At 40.1% G+C, this 15,381-nt stretch overlaps 1 protein-coding gene across 1 annotated transcript in view; it reads right to left on the bottom strand.

The window, feature by feature from the left end:
• The window catches only part of CHMP3 (charged multivesicular body protein 3), an 81,645-nt gene that overhangs the window by 8,753 nt on the left and 57,511 nt on the right, over positions 1 to 15,381 (bottom strand). The window lies entirely within an intron of this gene.

Genomic DNA, 15,381 nt, shown 5'->3' with positions numbered 1-15,381 from the left:
TTTTATTGCCAGAGATTTAGTCTATTAGGCATGGTACCCTTGACTTTTTTTTTTTTTTAAACATCTCTGTTGGAGTATAATTGCTTTACAATGGTGTGTTAGTTTCTGCTGTATAACAAAGTGAATCAGCTATATATATACATATATCCGCCTATCCCCTCCTTCTTGCATCTCCCTCTCACCCTCCCTAGCCCACCCCTCTAGGTGGTCACAAAGCACCGAGCTGATCTCCCTGTGCTATGCAGCTGCTTCCCACTAGCTATCTATTTTACATTTGGTAGTGTATATATGTCCATGCCACTCTCCACTTCGTCCCAGCTTACCCTTCCCCCTCCCCGTGTCCTCAAGTCCATTCTCTACGTCTGTGTCTTTATTCCTGTTCTGCCCCAAGGTTCATCAGAACCATTTGTTTTTTTTAGATTCCATATATACGTGTTAGCATACGGTATTTGTTTTTCTCTTTCTGACTTACTTCACACTGTATGAAGACTCTAGGTCCATCCACCTCACTACAAATAACTCAATTTCATTTCTTTTTATGGCTGAGTAGTATTCCACTGCATACATGTGCCACATCTTCTTTATCTATTCATCGGTCGATGGACACTTAGATTGTTTCCATGCCCTGTCTATTGTAAATGGTGCTGTAATGAACATTGTGGTACATGACTCTTTTGAATTATGGTTTTCTCAGGGTATATGTCCAGTAGTAGGATTGCTGGGTCGTATGGTAGTTCTATTTTTAGTTTTTTAAGGAATCTCCATACTGTTCTCCATAGTCGCTGTATCAATTTACATTCCCATCAACAGTGCAAAAGGGTTTCCTTTTCTCCACACCCTCTACAGCATTTATTGTTTGTATATTTTTTGATGATGGCCATTCTGACCAATGTGAGGTGATACCTCCTTGTAGTTTTGATTTGCATTTCTCTAATGATCACTGACGTTGACCATCCTTTCATGTGTCTGTTGGCCATCTGTATGTCTTCTTTGGAGAAATGTCTATTTAGGTCTTTTGCCCATTTCTGGTTGTACTGTTTGTTTTTTTTGATATTAAGCTGCTTGTATATTTTGGAGATTAATCCTTTGTCAGTTGCTTCATTTGCAAATATTTTCTCCCATTCTGAGGGTTCTCGTTTCATCTTGTTTATGGTTTCCTTTGCTGTGCAAAAGCTTCTAAGTTTCGTTAGGTCCCATTTGTTTATTTTTGTTTTTATTTCCATTTTTCTAGGAGGTAGGTCAAAAAGGATCTTGCTGTGATTTATATCATAGAGTGTTCTGCCTGTTTTCCTCTAAGAGTTTGATGGTGTCTGGCCTTACACTTAGGCCATTTTGAGTTTATTTTTGCGTATGGTGTTAGGGAGTGTTCTAATTTCATTCTTTTACATGTAGCTGTCCAGTTTTCCCAGCACCACTTATTGAAGAGGCTGTCTTTTCTCCATTGTATATTCTTGCCTCCTTTATCAAATATAAGGTGACCATATGTGCGTGGGTTTATCTCTGGGCTTCCTATCCTGTTCCATTAATCTATACTTCTGTTTTTGTGCCAGTACCATACTGTCTTGATTACTGTAGCTTTGTAGTACAGTCTTAAGTCAGTGAGCCTGATTTCTCCAGCTCCATTTTTCTTTCTCAAGATTGCTTTGGCTATTCGGGGTCTTTTGTGTTTCCATACAAATTGTGCAATTTTTTGTTCTAGTTCTGTGAAAAATACCATTGGTAGTTTGATAGGGATTGCATTGAATCTGTAGATTGCTTTGGGTGGTATAGTCATTTTACCAATGTTGGTTCTTCCAATCCAAGAACACAGTATATCTCTCCATCTGTTTGTGTCATCTTTGATTTCTTTCATCAGTGTCTTATAGTTTTCTGAGTACAGGTCTTTTGTCTCCTTAGGTAGGTTTATTCCTAGATATTTTATCCTTTTTGTTGCAGTGGTAAATGTGAGTGTTTCCTTAATTTCTCTTTCAGATTTTTCATCTTTAGTGTATAGGAATGAAAGAGATACCTGTGCATTAATTTTGTATCCTGCTACTTTACCAAATTCATTGATTAGCTCTAGTAGTTTTCTGGTAGCATCTTTAGGATTCTCTATGTACACTATCATGTCATCTCCAAACAGTGACAGTTTTACTTCTTCTTTTCCGATGTGGATTCCTTTTATTTCTTTTTCTTCTCTGATTGCTATGGTGAAAACTTCCAAAACTATGTTGAATAATAGTGGTGAGAGTGGGCAACCTTGTCTTGTTCCTGATCTTAGTGGAAATGGTTTCAGCTTTTCACCATTGAGAACGATGTTGGCTGTGGGTTTGTCATATATGACCTTTATTATGTTGAGGTAAGTTCCCTTTATGCTTACTTTCTGGAGGGTTTTTATCATAAATGGGTGTTGAATTTTGTTGAAAGCTTTTTTTGCATCTATTGAGATCGTCATATCATTTTTATCCTTCAATTTGTTAATATGGTATATTACATGGATTGATTTGCATATATTGAAGAATCTTTGCATTCTTGGGAAAAAACCCACTTGATCATGGTGTATGATCCTTTTAATGTGCTCTTGGATTCTGTTTGCTAGTATTTTGTTGAGGATTTTTGCATCTATGTTTATCAGAGATATTGGTCTTTAATTTTCTTTTTTTATAGTATCTTTGTCTGGTTTTGGTATCAGCGTGATGGTGGCCTCGTAGAATGAGTTTGGGAGTGTTCCTCCCTCTGCTATACTTTGGACGAGTTTGAGAAGGATAGGTGTTAGCGCTTCTCTAAATGTTTAATAGAAATAGCCATCCGATCCTGGGCATTTGTTTGTTGGAAGATTTTTAATCACAGTTTCAATTTCAGTGCTTGTGATTGGTCTCTTTATATTTTCCATTTCTTCCTGGTTCAGTCTCAGAAGGTTGTGCTTTTCTAAGAATTTGTCCATTTCTTCCACGTTGTCCATTTTATTGGCATACAGTTGCTTGTAGTAATCTCTCATGATCCTTTGTATTGCTGCAGTGTCAGTTGTTACTTCTTTTTCATTTCTAATTTTACTGATTTGTCTTCTCCCTCTTTTTCTTGATAAGTCTAGCTAATGGTTTATCAATTTTGTTTATCTCTCGAAGAACCAGGTTTTAGTTTTATTAACCTTTGCTATTGTTTCCTTCATTTCTTTTTCATACAGTTCTGATCTGATCTTTATGATTTCTTTCCTTCTGCTAACTTTGGGGGGTTTTTTGTTCTTCTTTCTCTAACTGCTGTAGGTTTTTAGGTTGTTTATTTGCGATTTTACTTGTTTCCTGAGGTAGTATTGTACTGCTATAAACTTCCCTCTTAGAACTGCTTTTGCTACATCCATAGGTTTTGGGTCATACTGTTTTCATTGTCATTTGTTTCTAGGTATTTTTTCATTTCTTTAGTGATCTCTTGGTTATTTAGTAGCCTCCAACACATGTTTAGCCTCCATGTGTTTGTATTTTTTACAGTTTTTTTCATCTAACTGATATCTAGTCTCAGAGCACTGTGATCGGAAAATATACTTGATACAATTTCAATTTTCTTAAATTTACCAAGGCTTGATTTGTGACCCAAGATATGATCTATCCTGGAGAATGTTCCATGAGCACTTGAGAAGAAAGTGTATTCTGTTGTTTTTGGATAGAATGTCCTATAAATATCAATTAAGTCCATCTTGTTTAATGTGTAATTTAAAGTTGTGTTTCCTTATTTATTTTCATTTTGGATGATCTGTCCATTGGTGAAAGTGGGGTGTTAAAATCTCCTACTATTACTGTGTTACTGTCGATTTCCCCTTTTATGGCTGTTAGCATTTGCCTTATGTATTGAGGTGCTCCTATGCTGGGTGCATAAATATTCACAGTTGTTATATCTTCTTCTTGGATTGATCCCTTGATTATTATGTAGTGTCCTTTTTTTCTTGTAAAAGTCTTTATTTTAAAGTCTATTTTGTCTGATATGAGAATTGCTACTCCAGCTTTCTTCTGATTTCCATTTGCATGAAATACCTTTTTCCATCCCCTCATTTTCAGTCTGTATGTGTCTCTAGGTCTGAAGTGAGTCTTTGTAGACAGCATATATACGGGTCTTGTTTTTGTATCCATTCAGCCAGTCTGTCTTTTGGTTGGAGCATTTAATCCATTTACATTTAAGGCAATTATCGTTACGTATGTTCCTATTACCATTTTCTTAATTGCTTTGAGTTTGTTTTTGTAGGTCTTTTCTTTCTCTTGTGTTTCCTGCGTAGAGAAGTTCCTTTAGCATTTGTTGTAAAGCTGGTTTGGTGGTGCTGAATTCTCTTAGCTTTTGCTTGTCTGTAAAGGTTTTAATTTCTCCGTCAAATCTGAATGAGATCCTTGCTGGGTAGAGTAATCTTGGTTGTAGGTTTTTCTCCTTCATCACTTTAAATATGTCCTGCCACTCCCTTCTGGCTTGCAGAGTTTCTGCTGAAAGATCAGCTGTTAACCTTATGGGGATTCCCTTGTATGTTATTTGTTGCTTTTCCCTTACTACTTTTAATATTTTTTCTCTGTATTTAGCTTTTGATAGTTTGGTTAATATGTGTCTTCGTGTGTTTCTCCTTGGATTTATCCTGTATGGGACTCTCTGCACTTCCTGGACTTGACTATTTCCTATTCCATGTTAGGGAACTTTTTGACTATTATCTATTCAAATATTTTCTCAGTCCCTTTCTTTTTCACTTCTTCTTCTGGGACCCCTATAATTCGAATGCTGACACAGTTAATGTTGTCCCAGAGGTCTCTGAGACTGTCCTCAATTCTTTTCATTCTTTTTTCTTTATTCTGCTCTGTGGTAGTTATTTCCACTATTTTATCTTCCAGGTCACTTATCCGCTCTTCAGCCTCAGCTATTCTTCTATTGATTCCTTCTAGAGATTTTTAAGTTTCATCTATTGTGTTGTTCGTTTATTTGCTCTTTAATTCTTCTAGGTCCTTGTTAAACGTTTCCTGTATTTTCTCCATTCTATTTCCCAGATTTTGGATCATGTTCACTATCATTACTCTGAGTTCTTTTTCAGGTAGAATGCCTATTTCCTCTTTATTTGTTTGGTCTGGTGGGTTTTTACTCTTCTCCTTCATCTGCTGCCTATTTCTCTGTCTTATCATTTTGCTTATCTTACTGTGTTTGGGGTCTCCTTTTCACAGGCTGCAGGTTTGCAGTTCCTGTTGTGTTTGGTGTCTGCCCCAGTGGCTAAGGTTGGCTCAGTGGGTTCTGTAGGCTTCCTGGTGGAGGACACTGGTGCCTGTGTTCTGGTGGATGAGGCTGGATCTTGTCTTTCTGTTGGGCAGGACTGAGTCTGGTGGTGTGTTTTGGGGTGTCTGTGAAGTTATGATTTTAGGCAGCATCCCTGCTAATAGGTGGAGCTGTGTTTCTGTCTTGCTAGTTGTTTGGCATGGGGTGTCCAGCACTGGAGCTTGCTGGTCGTTGAATGGAGCTGGGTCTTAGTGTTGAGTGGGAGATCTCTGGGAGAGCTCTCATTGATTGCTATTACATTGTTTCAGGAGGTCTCTGTTGGTCCAATGTCCTGAACTTGGTCTCCCACCTCAGAGGCTCAGGCCTGACACCCACCGGAGCACCAAGACCCTGTGTGCCACACTGCTCCAATCTGCTGAAACTGGAACCTGGTGCACAGGTGATGGGAATGCAAAATGGTACAGCTGCTGTAGAAAACAGTCTGGCAGTTCCCACCACTCCCTGGGAGATGGGAGACCAGCCTGGGGTCCAAGTCTTGGGTGCGGCAGGCTCACTTCCCTCCTCACCCGGCTCCAGCCCTCCTCAGCCCACCCAATTTTGAGGATGCAGAAAAACTGGATCACTCATACACTGGCAGGTGGGAATTTTAAATGGTACCACCACTCTGGACAACAGCTTGACAGTTTCTGATATGCAACCATAAAACCCAGCAATTGTTCTACTGGCCAGTTATCCCAGAGAAGTGAAGACTTGAGTTCAAGCAAAACTCTACACACATTTATAGCAGCTTTATTCATAGTAGCTGATAACTGGAAACAACCCAAGTATCCTTCAGGTGAATGGTTAATCAAACTGTGGTACATCCGTACCATGGAATACTACTCAGCAAGATAAAAAAGCAATGAACTACTGATACATGCAAAAACCTGTTTAACTGCCAGAGAATTACACTGAGTGAAAAAAAGTCAATCTAAGGGGGTGTTGGGCAAAATAGGTGAAGGTGATTAAGAGGTACAAACTTCCAGTTATAAAATAAATAAGTCATGGGGATGTCATGTACAGCACAGGGAATTATAGTCAAAAATATTGCAATAACTTTGTAGGGTGACAGTTACTGGATTTATTGAGGTGATCAAGTTGTAAAGTATATAAATGTCAAATCACTACACTGTACATCTGAAACTACTGTAATAGTATATGCTGATTATACTTCAATTAAAAAAAAGAAGAAAAAGAGGAAAAAAAGCCAATCCCAAGAGATTATATCCAGTCTGATTCTTACATAACATTCTTGAAATGATAAAATTATAAAATGAAGAACAAATTAGTGATTGCCAGATATAAGGAGGGGGTGGGGATGGGAGGGAAGTGGGTTTGGTTACAGAAGCGCAGCATGAGAGATCCCTGTAGTGATGGAAACTGGAAGCATTCTAAAGCTTGACTGTATCAGTGCTGACTGCCTGGTTGTGATACCTACTTTAACTCTGCAAGATGTTACCACTGGGGAAAATGGATAAAGGGTATACACAGAATCTTTCTATTATTTCTTACAACTGCATGTATGTGAATCTATTAACTCTCTAAAAACTTAATTTAAAAAATCCCTGAGAAGAGTATATAAAAACAAACAACATTATGTTTCCATGCCTGCTAGAGACACAAATGAAAAAAAAATACACATAAAAATACAAGTTCTAAAACAAACAGCCCAAACAAAAAATGGGTGGAAGATCTAAATAGACATTTCTCCAAAGAAGACATTCAGACAGCCAAAAAGCACATGAAAAGATGCTCAACATCACTAATTATTAGAGAAATGCAAATCAAAACTACAGTGAGGTATCACCCCTCACACCAGTCAGAATGGCCATCATCAAAAAAATCTACAAACAATAAATGCTGGAGAGGGTGTGGAGAAAGGGGAACCCTCCTACACCATTGGTGGGAATGTAAATTGGTACAGCCACTATGGAGAACAGTATGGAGGTTCCGTAAGAAAACTAAAAACAGAGCTACCATGTAATCCAGCAATCCCACTCCTGGGCGTATGTCTGGAGGAAATCATAATTTGAAAAGATACATGCACCCCTATGTTCCTAGCAGCACTATTCACAATAGCCAAGACATGGTAACAACCTACATGTCCATCAACAGATGAATGGATAAAGATGTGGCACATATATACAATGGAATATTACTCAGCCATAAAAAGGAATGAAATTGTTATTTGTAATGAGGTAGATGGACCTAGAGTCTGTCATACAAAATGAAGTCAGTCAGAAAGGGAAAAATAAATACCGTATGCTAATGCACGTATATGGAATCTAAAAAAACAGTACTGGAGCCTAGTGGCAGGGCAAGAATAAAGATGCAGATGTAGAGAATGGACTTGAGGACACCATGGGGGAAGGGTAAGCTGGGACGAAGTGAGAGAGCAACACTGACATATATACACTACCAAATGTAAAATGGATGGCTAGTGGGAAGCAGCCGCATAGCACAGGGAGATCAGCTCGGTGCTTTGTGATGACCTAGAAGGGTGGGATAGGAAGGATGGGAGGGAGGCTCAAGAGGGAGCGGATATGGGGATGTATGTACACATATAGCTGATTCACTTTGTTGTAAAACAGAAACTAACACAACATTGTAAAGCAATTATACTCCAATAAAGATATTTAAACAAAAAAAAGAACCAAAAACAAATTGCAAAAAAAAAAGAAAAGAAACATGCACCCCATTGTTCATTGCAGCGCTATGGACAATAGCGAGGACATAGAAGCAACCTAAATGTCCATCGACAGAGGAATGGACAAAGAAGATGTGGTACATATATACAGTGGAATATTACTCAGCCATAAAAAGAACAAAATAATGCAATTTGCAGCAACATGGATGGACCTAGAGATTGTCATACTGAGTGAAGTAAGTCACACAAAGACAAATATATCACTTATATGTGGAATCTAAAAAAATGATACAAATGAACTTATTTATTACAAACAGAAATAAATCACAGATGTAGAAAACAAACTTGTGGTTACCGGGGGGAAAGGGGTGGGGGAGGGATAAATTGGGAGAATGGGATTGACATATACATGAAACAGATAAGTAATAAGGACCTACTCTATAGCATAGGGAACTCTACTCAATACTCTGTAATGGCCTACATGGGAAAAGAATCTAAAAAAGAGTGGATAATGAAATTTTTTTTTTTTTTTGCAGTACGCAGGCCTCACTGTTGTGGCCTCTCCCGTTGCGGAGCACAGGCTCCGGACGCGCAGGCTCAGTGGCCATGGCTCACGGGCCCAGCCGCTCCGCGGCATGTGGGATCCTCCCGGACCGGGGCACGAACCCGTGTCCCCTGCATCGGCAGGTGGACTCCCAACCACTGCGCCACCAGGGAAGCCCGAAAAAGTCATTTTTATAGGTAGAAAATGGCAGTTTCATGTGGTTCAGACTCATATGATTAAGTGTATCTATAGTCTTATCTTTGTATTATATTACAATTATTTGGTATATCATAATTATGTTAGAGTTCTGAAGAAGAATGTTGTTTTTATTGTTTGCCATGTATGTTTCTGTTATTTTGAAGTATTTTAATATGATTTTGTAGCTAATTAGAAAAAGAAAAAAAGCGTGAATATATGTATAACTGATTCACTTTGCTGTACACCTGAAACTAACACAACGTTGTAAATCATCTATACTCCAATAAAAAATTTTAAAAAGAGGAGAACTCTGAGAAAAAAACAAGTTCTGCTATGAATATTATAATAACAATAACCAAATATGGAAACAAAGTATCTAAACACAGACTTCACTTCATAATCAGTAGATTCAAAGACCAATAGACATAGTCTGAAAAGAAACTGACGCCAGGGCTTCCCTGGTGGCGCAGTGGTTAAGAATCCGCCCGCCAATACAGGGGACACGGGTTCAAGCCCTGGTCCAGGAAGATCCCACATGCCACAGAGCCACTAAGCCCATGCACCAAAACTACTGAGCCTGTGTTCTAGAGCCCGCAAGCCACAACTACTGAGCCCGTGTGCCACAACTACTGAAGCCTGTGTGCCTAGAGCCTATGCTCCACAACAAGAGAAGTCACCACAATGAGAAGTCTGCATTTCGCAACCAAGAGTAGCCCCCACTCTCCACAACTAGAGAAAGCCTGTGCGCAGCAACGAAGACCCAACGCAGCCAAAAAGTAAACTAAATAAATTTATTAAAAAATTAAAAAATAAGACCTTAAAAAAAAAAACCTGACGCCAATAATTAAAGCAACAAAACCACAAAGCTCTTTCTACTTATCACGGGTTCCTGTGGCAATTACAGTTAAATTAAAAAATCAGAAAAAGAAATTAAATATTAAAAATGGCATCAACAGCAAAATGCAGCTCCCTGATAGCAAGGGCCCAGGAGAGCAAACACTCACAAACTAGACTGACTGGTTTTTAAAAGCCATCTTAAATATGACAATTATAAGCAGAATGAATACAATTATAAGAAAATATGGAATCTTAACAATCACATTTCACAGAAGTGACAAGTGAAAGCTCAGAGAAGTGATATTAAAAACATTCAAGCCTCGGGATTTCCCTGGTGGTCCAGCAGTTAAGACTCCGTGCTCCCAATGCAGGGGGCCCGGGTTGGATCCCTGGTCAGGGAACTAAGATCCCACATGCATGCCGCAACTAAAGATCCCTCCCACACGTGGCAATGAAGATCCTGAGTGCTGCAACTAAGACCCAGTGCAGCCAAATAAATAAATAAATATTTTTTAAAAAACCAAACATTCAAGCTCGAAAGTATCTTTGAATAAGACACTTCTTCCTTATAACAAAGTTAAGAAAAACAGTTATATTAAGAAATAAAGAAGGGAAAGATAAAAATTAAAAGGAAAAGAAAACAGTACAAACATTCCATAATATGGGGAACCCAAACCAAAGGCCATAAAAGGGAATTACAGTCATAAAAAAATTATTGGAGCCATGCACATTTGGGAAACTTTCAAAAAAATTCTTTTAAATAAATTTATTTCTGGCTGTGATGGGTTTTCATTGCTGCGAGTGGGCTTTCTCTAGTTGCAGCAAGCAGGGGATACTCTTCCTTGTGGTATGCGGGCTTCTCATTGCAGTGGCTTCTCTTGTTGCCGAGCATGCGTTCTAGGCGCGTGGGCTTCAGTAGTTGTGGCACACGGACTCTAGAGCGCAGGCTCAGTAGTTGTGGTGCACGGGCTTAGTTGCTCCGTTCCATGTGGGATCTTCCCGGACTAGGGCTCGAACCCATGTCCCCTGCATTGGCAGGCGGATTCTTAACCACTGAGCCACCAGGGAAGTTCCAAACTCTCAAAATGTAAAGTGAAGTTTACTTATAATTTATAGGCTACCATTTGAAAAACTAATTTGAAGCAGTTTATTAAAAAGTCATGTATAGCAGGTATGATAAAATAAATACAAAGACTCGGAAGAGTGAGTTGACTCCATAAACGTAGGTCAGCAATGGTGTGAATAATGGTGGGGCTGGACAATTCTTTGTTGTAGGAGGCTGTTTTATGCTTTCTAGGACATTAGCAGCATCCCTGGCTCCTACTGACTAGATGCCGGTAGCAACACCCTTCCTTGCCTAGTTGTGACAACCAAAATGCTACACTGCCAAATGTCCTCTGAAGGGCAAAATTGCTCCCTGTTGGGAATCACTGACCTGGGCTAGTAAAGCTCCTGCAACTGAGAATAAACTTAGCTTTGAGCATTTCAACAGCTAAGGCACGAAGGTTAGTAGGGGGTTTAGGACACTCACCTGTAGAAGCATACTATCTTACTAGGAAAGATCATTTTTTCCAGCACTAGGCTCCAAGATAAATCTTGTACCACGATCTTTACTGACTGTACCAGTAACTATCAAATTTATAGAAATATTCGTCCTATGGCTGTTTCTTATCCATTAAAAAAAAAAAAGCAAAAGAATACTATGAAAGCACAGCTTGGCAAAGGTATTTCTATAGGAAGCAAAACAGAGGGCTGGAATTGTGGCTTTCTGATGATCCCGCTTGCTGCAGGGATAAAAAGGCTTTAAATTCTACAGAGACGGCTGTCTCCAGTCACTCTCACCTAATGCCAATCACGGGCTCTTACACTACATTTACAGCTGAGTAAAGTAAGTATTTATATGAATAATGACTAAAATCAAATATAAAACAATGGAAACAATCAATCTGTTAGGGAGATAGATTTTTTTCACCCTTTAAAAAATTTCTCTTAATATTGTATTTTGTTTGTGCAAAGGAAAAATATTTCATTTGAAAAAGACAATTTGCTCTATAGAATTTGAATTTGTAAAAAATTTTGAGGGAAAACATTTAAAACCATTGTTAAACATCAGTATGGACAACAGTAACACAGATATGTATTTATTTTAGAAGACTACTATTGTTCAGGAGGCCTTAAAGAAACTGAATTCAATCTTACATATGTTATATCACTGTTAACCATTAAATGCCAAGTAAAGGGGAAAATATGTTCCTATTTGTTTATTTAAGGGCTTGGACTTGTAGAACTGGGTAATAAATAAATGTGTGTGTGTGTATGAAATGACATACTGTTAGACTAAATATATATATTTAGGTGGTACTCTAATAGAAGTTACTGTTGGACAAGAGGGCTGAGGGCACGACAAGGGAAATGGTGAACATTTACTTTTTATTTTATATATTTCTGTAGTATTTCTTTAAACAGTAAGCCTGCATAACTTGAATTACAAATACTAAAGAATTATGAAAAACGTGTTTTGATTCAACATCGGTTTAAATTTCAAAGCATCATGTTTTACCTGAAAGATCCAAACTTTGCAAACTCGCTTTGAAGTGCGCTAATCAGAGCTAGGAAACAAAGCAAAGAAACACAACAAAGAAGGAAATAGCAGCAGGTACAGAGGTAAGAGGAGCCGCCCTGGCCTGGCTCTCCATTTTCACTACCTCCCTCGCCCCTCTAGTCACTCTGCCCCCAGCACCCAAGAGCTTAGAGCTCCCCTTCAGTCTCTGCTGCCAGGACCCCATCATGGCCCCAACACCTGGGCCTGCCTCACTTTTTAAAAAAAATTTGGGGGTGGCAAAATAAACATAACATAAAATTTACTGTTTTAACCATTTTTAAGTGTACAGTTCAGTGGCATTAAGTACATCTGTATTGTTGTGCAACCATCACCATTATCCATTTCCAAAACTTTTTCATCTTCCCAAATTGAAATTCTGTCCTCATTAAACTCTTAACTCCCCATCTTCCCTCCCTCCAACTCCTGGCAACCACCATACTACTTTCTGGCTCTATGATTTTGACTATTCTATGTACCTCATAGAAGCAGAATCACTTTTGTGACAGGCATATTTCACTTAGCATAATGTCTTCAATGTTCATCCATGTTGTAACATGTCAGAACTTCCTTTTTAAAAAAAAAAAAAATTTATTTATTTGACTGCATCGGGTCTTAGTTGTGGCACGCAGGATCTTTCATTCCGGCATATGGGCTTCTTCTAGAGCACATGGGCTTAGTTGCCCCACAGCATGTGGGATCTTAGTTCCCCGACCAGGGATCGAACCCATGTCCCCTGCACTGGAAGGAGGATTCTTAACCACTGGACCACCAGTGAAGTCCCTTCCTTCCTTTTTAAGGCTGAATAATATTCTGTTGTGTGTATTATATACCATGTTTTGTTTATCCATTCATCCTTCAATACACTTGGGTTGCCTTTACCTTCTGCCTATTATAAATAACACTGTTATGAACAGGGATGTACAAATATCTGAGTCCCTGCTTCCAATTCTTACTTACCCAGAAGTGGAATTTCTGGATCATTTGATAATTCTATTTCCCGCCCCACCTTTTTACCTGTCTCTTAACTTTCTCCCCCAACCAAAACATACTCATCATCTGTCTTGTTCTGCAAGAAACTGCTGTCAGAATGCTATCACTTGGAAAACATCTAATCATGACAAACGTATTAAGAGCTGACAAGGCTGAACATATTACCCCTCCCAGGGACATCTGCATTTGAATAGAGGAACAGCTTTAAAAATTAAATACTTATTTATTTATTTTTGGCTGTGTCGGGCCTTAGTTGTAGCGTGTGGGCTCCTTGTTGTGGCTGACGGGCTTCTCACTAGTTGTGGACCACGTGCTCAGCAGTTGCAGCGCACAGGCTTAGTTCCCAGACCAGGGCTCGAACCCGTGTCCCCTGCATTGGAAGGCGGATTCTTAACCACTGGACCATCAAGCGAGTCCCAAATAGAGGAACATCTTAAGGAGAAGGAATGACTTCATCAAATGGTGGCTTTTCAAACAACAACAGGCTTGGGGTGGGACAGGGGACACTGGAGGTCAAAGCAGACAAACCTCTCAGGAACTCGTGTCACAGCATTTCTAGTGTTCTCTGTTCTCACTCCCAAAATGCAGACTCCTCCCTCCCGCTCCGTGCTGGGTTCTGTCATCGGTTACCTTCTCTGTTGTATTTAACTTGCCAACAGACAACATCCAACTATAAACCCTCTCAACAACCGCCTCCCTGGGGATCCTCCTGCCAGGCACCATGCTCAGGAGCTGGGGAAGCAGGGTGACCCTCATGGAGCCCGTCTGGACAGCCCCAGATGGAGTCTCCTGTCTCTCTTAGGCCTGTTCCTCCCTCTGGGCTGCCAGTGTCTTTTAATGCCCTTCAGTCTTTCCAGGGTCAAGGGTTTGGAGCACCTCAGGCTTATTTCTGCCTTCACCATGTCCACTTAACTCTGCACCCACAACAGTTCTCCAGTGTGCTCTCTCCCACTCATCCCACCAGACTAACCCATCCGGGCCCTGCCCATCCCCTCTCGGGTCCTCCCACCTCCCACCTGGCTGCATCTGCAGCCTGTGCTTACAGTGCGTGAGGCTCCCCACCGCCTAGGAAATGAAGTCACCGTTCCTCAGCCGAACTCTCCAAACTCTGACTCCAAATTACCTTTCTAGCCTCACCTCCCACTGCCCCCGTCATGCACTCTTGCCGGACTGGATCGAGGGCTGTTTGCTGAACACAGCGTGAACTACCTTACCTATGCCTCTGTGCCCCCAATCCCTCTACCCAGACACCTCTCTGGTTCTCCCACATGGCCCTCCCTCTGAACTCCCACTGCAGTTTATCTGCAGCACCTCCAGAGCACGTCTCAATCTGAACTTGTCTATGAAAAGCACTGCTCTCCTAACAGCTGTCACAACTGTCTTCTTCAGCTGCCTGCTCATCCTCTCCGGCCATCCCTCCCCCTTGCTCCCAGGTACCCCAACCTCCCAGAACCTCCTTCAGTGTCTGAAGACACAGTTCTTTGTGGCCCCAGGGCCTTCACACATGCCGGCTAACACTCTGGTTGGAACCAGGTTACCCCCTGCCCCAACGCTTAATTACTCATCCTCCTTCAGATATCATCAAGGCATGAAAGGAGCCACCCTTGAGTGTATTTCCCTTTTACACTCTCCTAGTGCCCATCACAGTTTGCATTTATAAATATCCATTTATTTGATTATTTAATTTATTGTTTTATTAGGTATGTTTATTTTTATTAAAAGTATCTGTTTTTTGCTTTTCACTCCATAGCTGAGGCCAATGACTGCCTATGATGTTCACTATTTTATCGCTGCTCCCCAGCAATATATCTGGCACATAATAGGGGCTAAAAGAAATGGATTTATTACATGAATCATCATTTTTCTCTTTGTAGCTTAGGCTACCTGCCTGAGAAGACTGGGGAAGTTCCTCATGAAACCTACACTTAATCCAGCCTCCCCACTCTCTTACCTCCCTTTCGCTCTTTCTTAAAAAAGAGGAGATGGGGAGAAGCAGCTCTGAGAAACAATGCAAGGAACATAAGAAAAAACATTTTTAAAGATTATCAAGGGTACAGGCACTAGTCCCCTCCACCAGGAAGCCTACACAACCCAATGAACCAACCTTAGCCACTGGGGACAGACACCAAAAACAACGGGAACTATGAACCTGTGGCCTGCGAAAAGGAGACCCAAAATACAGTACGTTAAGCAAAAGGAGAAGATGGAGAAACACACAGCAGATGAAGGAGCAAGGCAAAAACCCACAAGACCTAACAAATGAAGAGGAAATAGGCAGTCTACCTGAAAAAGATTTCAGAATAATGATAGTAA

The sequence above is a fragment of the Aethalodelphis obliquidens genome, unplaced genomic scaffold, assembly GCF_003676395.1.
Source record: "Aethalodelphis obliquidens isolate GAN/ISIS:26980383/991018 unplaced genomic scaffold, ASM367639v1 scaffold35, whole genome shotgun sequence".
NCBI classification, from domain to species: Eukaryota; Metazoa; Chordata; class Mammalia; order Artiodactyla; family Delphinidae; genus Aethalodelphis; species Aethalodelphis obliquidens.
The sequence above is the reverse complement of the archived record's forward strand: the minus strand, read 5'-3'. Positions and strand labels throughout refer to the sequence as shown.